At 43.9% G+C, this 11,493-nt stretch overlaps 1 non-coding gene across 1 annotated transcript; it reads right to left on the bottom strand.

Moving 5' to 3' along the window:
* Positions 1-11,150: 11,150 nt before the first annotated feature.
* LOC141635850 (small nucleolar RNA R71) lies at positions 11,151-11,257 on the bottom strand. Its single transcript, XR_012540508.1, has one exon. It is a non-coding gene; the product is annotated as a small nucleolar RNA R71 (small nucleolar RNA).
* Between the last annotated feature and the right edge of the window lie 236 nt (positions 11,258-11,493).

Genomic DNA, 11,493 nt, shown 5'->3' with positions numbered 1-11,493 from the left:
GCAGCAAATAAGAACGTTGTCACAATTCTCAAGAAAATGATTGACAACTATCGAGATTGGCCGAGCAAGATACCCTTTGCTTTATAGGGATATCGTACATCTGTTAGGATGCCCACTGGGGCTACCCCTTTCTATTTGACTTGCGGCATGGAAGCTGTATAACCAGTCGAGCTAGAGATACCATCCTTGCGTATTCTACTCGAAAGTCAAATCCCCGAAGCCGATTGGAAGAGGGATAGATATGAAGAACTCATCCTCCTGGATGAACGTAGGCTACGCGCCTTGCATAATGTCCAAACATATCAAGCACGTATCAAACGAGCTTTCAACAAAAGGGTTAGGCTAAGAAACATCAAGGAAGGAGACTTAGTACTCAAATCGGTTAGAGCTCTTCTACCTGTTGACCCACGGGGAAAATTCAAACCTAATTGGGCCGGACCATTTTTAGTCAAGTCCATACTTCCAGGGGGTGCGGTTAGAATCACAGACCTACACGGGAATGAGTGTTCCAACCCAACAAACCTCGGCCAACTAAAACGGTACTATGCCTAGAATAGGAACAAAAAAACGCGCCTCGCGTAACCTCACGTGTCGCTCTTGCGGCACTAAATAAACGGCCCCTGGCCAAGCTGAAATAAGCTAATGTCACTTTGCTCTTGCACTTTGGCAATTTTTGTCGTCCTCATATCATCAAATAAACTAAATTTGCACCTTCAGAGTAAGCAAAAGCTCATGCTTATTTTCTAAGTTCACTACAAGCTCTTGCTTAGAACAATTATTCTTTTACGTTTACTCGAACTACGCGCAAGGGTTTGATTTCATTTTTTAAGTGAATACGTAGGCAATCCTTTACAGGATACAACCCACTATTTTTAAAATGTAAATAGAAAGACATTTGCATTGCATTTGGAATTCGACAAGAATAATAAATAGAAAATCACAACGGTTTCATAACCATTTAACCTTTTTTATTTCATTCATTTTCTAATAGTAATAGTACGCTACATAATAAAAATAGAATAGGCTAGGATTCTAAAAAACAAAAAAAAACCCACCTTTTTACTACAACAATAATAGTAATAATAAATAATATATAAAGACTCGGGCTATTCTTCCATCTTCCCTTTGCCCTTGTCATTCTTGTCATATTTCTTGTCACGGCCTCGAGCCGGACGCTCTTGCGCCACTTCGGACCTAATCACCAAAGGTCATTCTCGAGGCCTAGACTTCCCATTCTTGCCAATCACCATCTCTACGACAAGAGAAGTCTTCGGTTTCTTCGAAGGATGAACAACTCGAAACCCGGCTTCTTCCTCTCCCTCAGTCAAATGCTTTTCTTTCTCTTTCTCCACCTCGCGCACCTTGTAGTCAACGAGTTCGCGCTTCCTCAATCTCTCGCGCTCTTCCGGAGTAGTAGCTTTCCTCCATCGCAGATAAGAAGCTGACACCCATAAGGCATTAGCAGAAGAGTTCAAGAACCATACATTTATTTGAGCCCATTTAATGGCCCACTCCCTTCGGCTCTCTATCGTAAGCGTCACGGCAGTCTGCGAGACAGTATCAAACTTCGGGATTGTCTGTTTTAGCCCAACCTGTCTCATCAGCCTTTCCGGGAAGATGCACACCATGAATTCCAAGCCAGGAATGCGCACGGACCGAGTAGGATCCAAAGAAGACACTCTAGTGACAGATTTGAGATGCCACCACGGCACAATCCACCTAAGCAACGGGCCATCGTCACTCTTCAGTTTGTTCTCCCAATAATTGCAGACTCGGGTGAAATCCACCATGTAAAGCATGGTCCTCATCGCAATTGAACGAGCATGATAAGAAGGAACATGAACTGGGGGCTCGATCAATCGAAACCGTTCCATAAGCCAAACCTACCAAAAGCGGGTATTACACATCAAAAAAAAAAAACGAAAAAAAAAACGAAAGAAGAAACAAAAAAAAATGTTCTTTTACCTGCGCAACAGGATCTCTCCTAAGCATAAACAAGCTGGCCACCTACGCAGCTCCATTTGCTCAACAAGGCCCAGAAGACGGGGATCACCTCTCAAGTCTTCATCAACATGCCCTTGGAAGACATACACATGCAACAAGCAAAACCCAAATGCCCTTCGCCTGGCAACATAAGAAATGGTGGGGTCAGCCCTGTTAATAAATCGGTCAATGAAGTCCAACATTCGCACTCCCTTCGAGGTCACTAGACGTTCCACCTCGAGTTTAGTCAACCCAAGCAAGTCTCTAAATTTACTCTTGTACCCTTGCGAAGTAGAAGGAATGGCAGACAAGTGTTCAGGGTCCCACCCACCAATCGCAGCAATTTCTTCAGGAAATGGGCAAATATCGCCTCCAGGGAACGCAAAAACATGGTAATTCGGGTCCCAATAATCAAGACAAGCATCCAAGAACGATTTGACAACCTTGATAAGCTTCAAACTCAGCAGTGATCCAAGATTATAGGCGCCCATATCATATTTCTCCATGTTGGAAAATTCGTTGGTCCATTCTTTTACGCGAACCTCTAAAGTATTCATGATGAAGGATTATTTTGAGAGTTTTATGTAATAAGACGAAGAAGAGACGGAAGAATTGTGTGAATAAAAGCTCCATCGACGTCTCTATTTATACTAATTTCTGTTTCCAAAAATCCGTCAGAGCAAAACAACACGGAACAGCGCGGCCCTGCTGCGCCTCTTCAAAGGGACGCGACTCATCTTTGCGCCTCTTCCTTAGCTTAACTTCTGTGATTTTCCGCGTTGGATCTTTCCTAATTCCATGACGAATAATTTCCTATTCCTACGGGTTATTATTTTGATAAATACGGGGAGGTTACCATATTTCGGGTTTCCTAACTTCCGCGGGCACGCATTTCGAGACGACATCGACATTTTCGTCATTTCACCACACTCGTACAAATTCATTTTAGGAAATAATTCTCATTCCGATTTAAAATTTATTTCATTTATTTCATTTCTTTTTTAAATCACCTCATTTCTAACTTATAGATTTCTATTTTTTCCTTTTTTTAGGGGGTAACCCTCCCTACCGTCCGGTCATTTCCGGCAAAATTTTTGCATTTTTGCGTTCTTTTGAGTCACTCGTTGTGCACTAATCAAGGCCATATATATGTTTTGCGTGATTTATATGTAAATTTCGGCGGCGTGACGGCGTAAACCGTCATCTAACAAACCTGTTCAAAGCTAACCTGCAGATACAAGCAGCACAGCCCAGCAGCAAAGGCACTCAGGCCATCTTATATACAACGAAAAAGGATAAATGTACAACAAACTGGGGGCTCGAGCCCCAAACAAAGTCCAGAATGTTCAAAATGAAGGTCCAAAATGTACAACTGTGCAAAATACAGCCAACAAACAAACAAAAACTAGAACAAAACTACTGTTGGTCGCCCTCCAGCTCTGCAACCCTTGCCGCAAGAGCAGCAATCTCGGCGTCTCGAACCTCGAGCTCCCTCAACAAGCGAGTTGTCTCCTCCCGAGACTGGGTCAACTCTCGCTCCAGCTCACGGTCCCCCTGTAAACAACAAAATTGGCTCATGTCAAGCAATTACAAGAAAAGTTGGAAGTCAAAATTAAAAATGAAACAGGCACAAGGTTCATACCTGACGGCCTCGACCACCGACAAGTGCCTCGACGGCAGTAGCTCGCAGCCGGTTGGCCACCCTCCATAACGCCACGAACCGAGACGGTGCAACCTGTATTTTCAAAAAGAAGTCCTCAATAATTGAATAAACTCAATCAAATGTGTTCTTACACAAAAATCACACAAAATTAGAGGTTTACACTCCGAATCAGATGCTGCCAGTCGTCCAGGCCAGCATCTATCACAGCCACGTCAAAGTCGCGTAGCTCGGATATCGTCGTCCTCCCGGTCGCGTCAGTGTACTCGAGGGTCTTGGGGTACTCAGGGGGCTCGATTCCCGCCGCCTCAACCTCCTGCAAAACCAAATGTTTCTCATTAATCGGTGATCTTTCATCGTAGTTTCAAAAAATCAAGTAAAGAGGAAGAGTAAAGATGCTTACCACTACCGGCCAGTATGCCAACCTCCCGTAGAGGAACGCCGAGTAGTCCTCGCTAGGAAGAAGGAGAGCGTCACCACCAACGCCAGCCAAGTCAGCCTCCCTCTCTGCCTCAGAAAGCTCCCTGAACATCGTCCTGGGAGGATCAACGGGAACCGTCAACACGTCCCGACAGCACTGACGAGCCAAGCGCTCGCCCAAATACCACACATGACCCATCGACGTCCTCAACAGCAGCCGGCTCGAGCTCCTAGGTCGAAGGACCTCATCCACAAAAGAAGGCGCGTCAGCGTACACCGCCCAAGGCCTGGGCACCCACTGGGACAAGATAAACAAAGGAATTATTCTTATGATCAATTTAAAGGCAATATAGAAGCAAATGAATATAAGTGAAATGCTTACGCTGTCTAGCTGAAGAGCGTTCACGTCCCGCCGGTAGACACCATGAGAAGAACGCTTGCTCTTCGTCCTGCACATCACCCAATCCCTCACCACGGGATAGGCCTTCTCCAGCGGCTCCGTCCTCTTGGGCGCGAGGCCCGGAAAGTAGGAGTACACCCACGCCTGTAAAGCAAGATAGTCAATAACGATCTTTCGTGTTTGGATAAAGAAAGGAATTGATTTTGGTCTAAATGAAGGTTCATACCTCCAGCAGTAGTCCAGGTTCGACAGCGCCAGGAGAAGTCCCCTTCTCCATCAACTCCGGACGAACCATGGCCCTCATGAAGTGGATGAGGACCGCAAAACCAGCAGTGATCCAGTCCCAACGCCCTAGGGAGCTCAGGTCAGAAAGGAAGGGAATAAGCTTCGTCGACAGCCTCTCTCCCTTGTCTCCGAGGTAGATCGAAGACAGAAACCACCAGGGCCACAAACGAACCCTCTGCTCGGTAGACGGGGAGGAGGAGCCGTCTCCCTCCCGTCAATCGTCACCAGCGCCGGATCTTTCCCGCAAAGTAGTCTCGAACGTAGGAGGCGGGCACCAAACCCGGATCGCGACAGCCCTCGGCGACAAGTTCCAGCCGATCAACCTTCTAGCCTCGGCCGAGTCCACCCTCATGGCGGTCTCCGGCCACTCCACGCCTCGATCCCGCACCTGCACGGACCGGAAATCATGCCGTAGTCCTCCAGAGTGACTCCCACCTCACCAAAAGGCATGTGAAACGTGGAAGTCGTATCCCAAAATCGGTCCAAGAAAACGCGGACCAGGCTAAGGTTAGCTCGCAGCTTCCTCTTCGCGATATCCCTCCAGGCTTGCACCAAGGCACCGAACGCTCCACGCTCGATCATGGCGCGCTCCTCCGCCGACATCCGTTCATAGCACTCCATCGCTGTCGTGTAACCCGAGAACGACCTGATGTTCCCGGCCTACTATTATGATTTGAAACAAAAGTTATCTTTAGTTTTTGAAAAAATTTTGGAAGAGATATGAACAAATGAAAGAAAAGAAGATGAGTGATGAGTAGTGAATTTCTATTTACCAAGCTCGTCACCGTCCTGTAGGACAGGTGACCCTCTGCGGCCCACAGCAAGTGCCTACTCTCCCAGGTCTCAGCCCACGCGGGTGCTCCCCTCAGCTGACGACATCCTCCACCAACGTTGGCCCGTCTCGGGGCCTCCTCCTCCTCAACAGCCTCCTCCTCATGGACCTCGTCCCCAGCAGCCATCACCGCGGTGGTGAAGGCCTGCTCTAAAGCCTCCTCGATCACAGCAGTGTCTATCTCCATGGGAGTCCTCCCAGAAGTATAAGCCTCATCTCCTGCAACATTAAAGCAAATTTAGGCCGCGTCACGTGACGACGAGCCTTGGTTAAGGGATTTTCGAGCCTTCGGAAGCCCTGAAACCGCTATTTTCTCGTCATCTTTGGCCATATTCTCACAAAACCCGATCGCTCATGTGGTAATTTGGGTCAAGTCAAGCCTAATTTGAAGCCTAGTCTTGGGTTCAAGTCAAAATTTCGGCAGCATTTCGTTATAACGGCGATTATGCCCTAGAAAAGTATCCTGAAAAAGCCGTCACAAACCAAAATTCTGAGATGGTAGAAAGTTTACCCATCATCCAAGGATCCCAGATATCAAGTTTCATCGCAAATGGACGATCCTAAGGCTATTTTCGAAGCAATTTACGGTCTAGCTGTGAAACTGTCTCAAATTCACTCAAATGCTCAAAACTCAACGAAAATTCGAAACAAATACATGGTTATGTTCCTTATACTACCAATTACACGTTTCTAATGTCAATTTCACAAGGCAAATACATTTGGGGGAAAAGCCCCAAAATTTTCGATCAATTGGGTCATAAACCCTAATTTTTTCGATCCAAAATTGGACAAATACAGAAGATTAATGCAAGAATGAAACACATACCTCGATTAGTCATGATTAATGCAAAGTTTTGGATCAAAACTTGGCGGAAATGGTTAGGATTTGAGAGAGAAAGAGAGGATTTATGTTTCGAACAAATGAACACAACCCCTCTGTTTATCGCGTTTTTACGCAGAAAAGCCGCCTTCAGGAATAGACGCAGCAGGCGCTGCGCCTATTCCAAGAGACGCAGCTCTTGCTGCGCCTCTTCCTGGTGTTCCCTCCATACGATTTTTCAAAAATTCGTTATGAGTTCGTTATTTGTGGGCCCATCTTTGGTGCGCCTCTTCCCCGATGCTGTTTTATCCTTTTGGTCCGTTTGACGATTATCTTTCGTTCCGGCCTGCATTTTCCAAGCCAACAGCAGACTATTGCATATTATTTATTTCTTCCAAGACCCTTGCTTGTCGCAACGAGCATTTATTCCTTCACAGGTGTTTCGACACGCCTTCATTATAACGAGAGAGAGCGGATATACTTTCCCTCTCGAGACATGGAGATTAATTCCCGATCATGTTCCCCAACGAGAGTAAGCGGATAGACTTTCCCTCTCGAGACATGGAGGTCAACATCAACCCCTGTTCCTTTTCGAAATTTGTTCGAATCTGAACGCGAACGGATTTCTCCGAGCAGTTCCCGCCTGTGTCCTGCTACCCACAACATTTCTTGCTTCCCCTCGGAGTGCGACGAAGGTGTCGTTCTCCATAAGTTCCAAAACCAATAGAGTTACTACACTCAAACCTGGATTACCCTTTAGTTTAAACTTATATTTGACCTCCTTCTCACCGATGCTTTCCTTTAGGTCCCCACACCCTAGCACAACCCTCATATATCTTTTAGGTCTTAACCTTAGCTCCCATGCACCTCCGGAAGCATCTCGAGAAAGAAGTCTCAGGTATGGTCTCTTCTTATGGCTGGCGAGCCTCCTTACGTAGTCTAATGGACTTTAAACGACCCTCCCCGATAGTCGACAGACTCTAAAATGTTCCCGACGACAGGTCCTTGGCTCAGACCCCTTGAGCCGCCTCGCGTCGCCATAGTCGTCAGGTTGTAATCTTCGATTGACCTGATGGATATACTTTGACTTTCGCCTTGTCCAAGCCTCAATCAAAGTGGGGGCTCTGTAGATACCTCATTTCTGCACCTCTCGCAAACCACCCGGTGATGATTGGGCCGCATGTTTGCTACGCGGAACGATTTGTGACAGTTCGTAAGTTTATCATCAAGTGTTTGCTCAAATATTAATGTCTACCTCTTAGTTGTCATCTACGTGCCGATACGGTCGTTTTGACAGTAATTAGAGTACATTTGGAGTCCGGGCCTAAAACCGTCTTCATTTTCTGATAACCGTTAAATCCCGAGTCAGAATGTTCTGGAATGTTCCGGATATTTCTATTCCATATTTTATAATTATTTCACAATCTTTAATCTTTGGTAAACAATTTTCCGTAATATTCACATAAAATATTAAGGAAAACCGAATTATTCCGTCCTTCTATAACTTAAACACGGAAATCTTTCTTCCGCAGGAGGAAACCACTTGGGAACAGAAGCAGCAGGTGCTGCGCCTCTTCCAAGAGACGCAGTGGCTGCTACGCCTCTTACCAGGTCCTTTTCTGCGTAATTTTCGTATCTTTCTCATATCTTTCCGAGATTCACTTCCAAAGACTCTCCGAAACCCTAATTCCTTCACGTGATTAGTATAAATAGGAGCCTTCGCTCCTCATATTTCTCACGCGAGTGTCCGCCCTTCTCTTCTCCCTTTGCATTCTAGACCTTTGTTCTTACTTTTTGGCGTCTACGTGCTTGAACATTCGACCACGTAAGCTCAGATCCTTCTGAGTACCAGCCTCGTTTGCATGACCGACCAATTTGACCAACTCCACAATCAATCAACATAATTAATCTTATCGTTTTCCTCTTACTAGGCCACTTTCTTTACATTCGCGTCGAGCATCACTAATCGATATCTTAGTTCATCTCGTTTCGTCAAACATGTAAGTCTGAGGGTGTAAATCTCTCTTTTATTTATTGTTATTTACTTTTTGTATCATTAATGTAAGGTTTATGTCGAAAATACCTCTTAAAACTGATTTCTAAAACCGTGCTTTAAAACCCCTTTTTACGGATTTCCAAAAGACAAACCGTCGAGAAAGGACGCAGCAACTGCTGCGCCTCTTCGAAGGAGCGCAGTTCCTGCTGTGCCTCTTCGTGAGGCTACCGCAGTTCCTGCTTCCTTTCTTCTTCCTTCGTCCTCAGTAATTCGTTTGTCAAAATTTGTTTCGTTTGTTTCCTGTTAATTCTTTGACATAATATCTTATCATCTCACATGTATATTATTTATCATTCATTCACATATTTAATTCATCTTTAAAATCCGACTTAAATCCCTTATAATCCGATATTTGCGGGTTTTCGTCATTAAACTCAATCCGGGTTGTAGAAATTCAATTTGTTCATATCGGGTTTCTGGAATTCGACCTTTGACATATTTTCATCTGTTTATTGTCATATTCATCGCATGTTCGTCATTAATTTGTCATCAACTCATCATGTTTAGTTTATTTCATTCACCCATGTCACTAATCAATCATTCTTTCATGTAATTAATTCGTTTGCATCTGTCTCATCCATGTTTCATTGCCCTTATGACCATCAATCACATGTAATTAACCTATTAATCACTTCCATCCGAGTAAATATTATTAATTAACCATTAAAATCACTGATTTACATTAACGATTTGCAGTTCCGGCTTCACAGCCAGAACTCACCCTTGGAACAGACGCATCAACTGTTGCGCCTCTTCCAAAGGGCGCAATCCTGCTGCGCCTGTTCCAGGTTGAGTTCTGTCTCTGAACTCCGTTGTTTCCTGACTTAGTTTAATTAGCTTATGTATAATTGACTATTATCCGTATTATCATCTTTTGACTTGTTCGTTGATTCATTCTTTTTATTCTTTTTCTCAAACTATCCGTTTTAAAGATATTTTCGACATAAATCGCCTAATCCATCGTAATTATTGTAATTTTTATTATCGTAATTTCCCTATTGTACTTATCATTGAATCTTGTATCATGTGTATGTTTTCACATGTAATTGAGCATTAAATTCCTACTTTGACCCAATTGTTTGCTAATTACGTATCTCACCGACTTAGCCTAATTTTCACATGTTAGGATTAAAACTTGGATGTTGCATTGCATGCATATAATCGACGATATATCGAGTACAGATGATATCCCTAATCATTAGTAGAGGCCGCTATCGAGGCGGGCGGGATTAGGTGTTCGATCAATAGATCTTTCTAATACGTACCCTCACCCCTTACTCCAGATCTCTGTGAACATCCGTGTTCATTGGCATCCACGATAGTCATTCTAGACATAGAATGCTAAGGGTAACGATTGCTTAGTGTTCATGTCACTACTTTGTGTCTTGACATGACACGAGGTATTCGAACGGTTCCAATTTCCCATAAAAATTGTGGCGACTCCAACAAAAATGCAAACGCTTGTTCTCTTCCTCCCAAGCGCCCCCGGGGGCCCCCCGCTGTCCACACTAAGTCAACTTGTAGGTGTTGTACAGTCTTGACCGACTCGGCTCCGAGACCCAAATCTTCCTAGGAATTTTAAGACATAAACTAACTCGATTCCACTACAACAATAATTTACTTGAAACTATGTAAACATGTTTGTATGATCTCCACCATGAATCCCCTATAAACCCATGACACCCTAGTGCCTTAATCAATTTTTTTACGAACTCTATTTGTTTACTTGCTTTGTTTTGCTTTTATTTCTTTACATTTCATTATTAAGTAGTTTAGTTTACAACCCTCAATCTCAATCCAATTTGTGACACCCTAAGACATAGCTCTCTACAACCGATAACTTGATTCAATATCTGTCCTTTGGAATCCAACCTTTACTTGCCACTCTACTAAGAGTAGTTAGTTAAGATTATAAATATTATTTTGATTGGTTAGCTTAGACGATCAAGTTTTAAACCGAATCAAAAATGGCGCCGTTGCCGGGGACGGTGTTCAATTGAATTGTTATCATTTGTTGTTCTTAGTTGTGTCTTTCTTAACCTTGCGGAAGTCAAACTCCTCAAGGTAGTTTTAACTGTTTTCTAGTTGTTTTCTTTTTGCATGTCTAGGAGATCACGAGGTAGACCTTTTCCTATTGATCCCGAGATTGAAAGAACCTTAAACAACATTAGAAGAACCGTTAGAGGGGCTTCAGCAAGTTTGGGTATTGGAGAACTTATGGACATTGGTGTTGTCCAATCGGATAGTGTTGAGTTTACCAACCTTTTTGCAAGAGAAGGAGAGGAGAACCCAGTTCAAAACCAACCACAAAATTAACTCACAATGCCTAAATTTTCATCTCATTCCGTACCAACCGAGAAGAACCTACCAAATGGTACTCCTACACCACCTCACTTAACCGGTAATTTCATTGCCAAATACTTATTCTTACAATTAGTTGAGAGAAGCCAATTTGGAGGGATGCCTAGTGAAGATCCTCATCTACATATGGAAACTTTTTGTGACTATTGTGATGCTATCTCTTAAACCGTGGTAACTTAAGACCAAATTCGATGGGTGTTGTTTCCTTTTTCCTTGATCGGAGCCGCAAAGCAATGGTTAAAGAGCCTAGACAAGGCTACCCTTGGAATTGATTCATGGAATAAGTTAGCACTTGCCTTCTACAAGAAGTTCTATCCTCCGGAGAAGACTAACATGTTGAAAGCCAAAATCACCGGGTTCAAGCAAAGAGATGAAGAGTCTCTATATGAGGCTTGGGAGAGATTCTAGGATACATGTCCCTCTTGTCCTCATCATGGACTAAGTGAATGGTTCCTTGTTCAATAATTTTGGAATGTCTTATATGAAGACTCAAGGTATGTGCTCAACATGGGTTATAATGGAAGATTCACCGAGGTTGATGACAACCAAACATGGGCTAACATCGAAGAAATGGCGGTTCATAACTCTCAATATACTAGGCCAAGAAAAGCTCCTAGGGGAGGGAGGCATGAAGTTGACTCCGTCACACATTTGAGTGCCCAACTAAGTGCCCATA

Source organism: Silene latifolia, chromosome Y (assembly GCF_048544455.1).
Source record: "Silene latifolia isolate original U9 population chromosome Y, ASM4854445v1, whole genome shotgun sequence".
Taxonomy (NCBI): Eukaryota; Viridiplantae; Streptophyta; class Magnoliopsida; order Caryophyllales; family Caryophyllaceae; genus Silene; species Silene latifolia.
The sequence above is the reverse complement of the archived record's forward strand: the minus strand, read 5'-3'. Positions and strand labels throughout refer to the sequence as shown.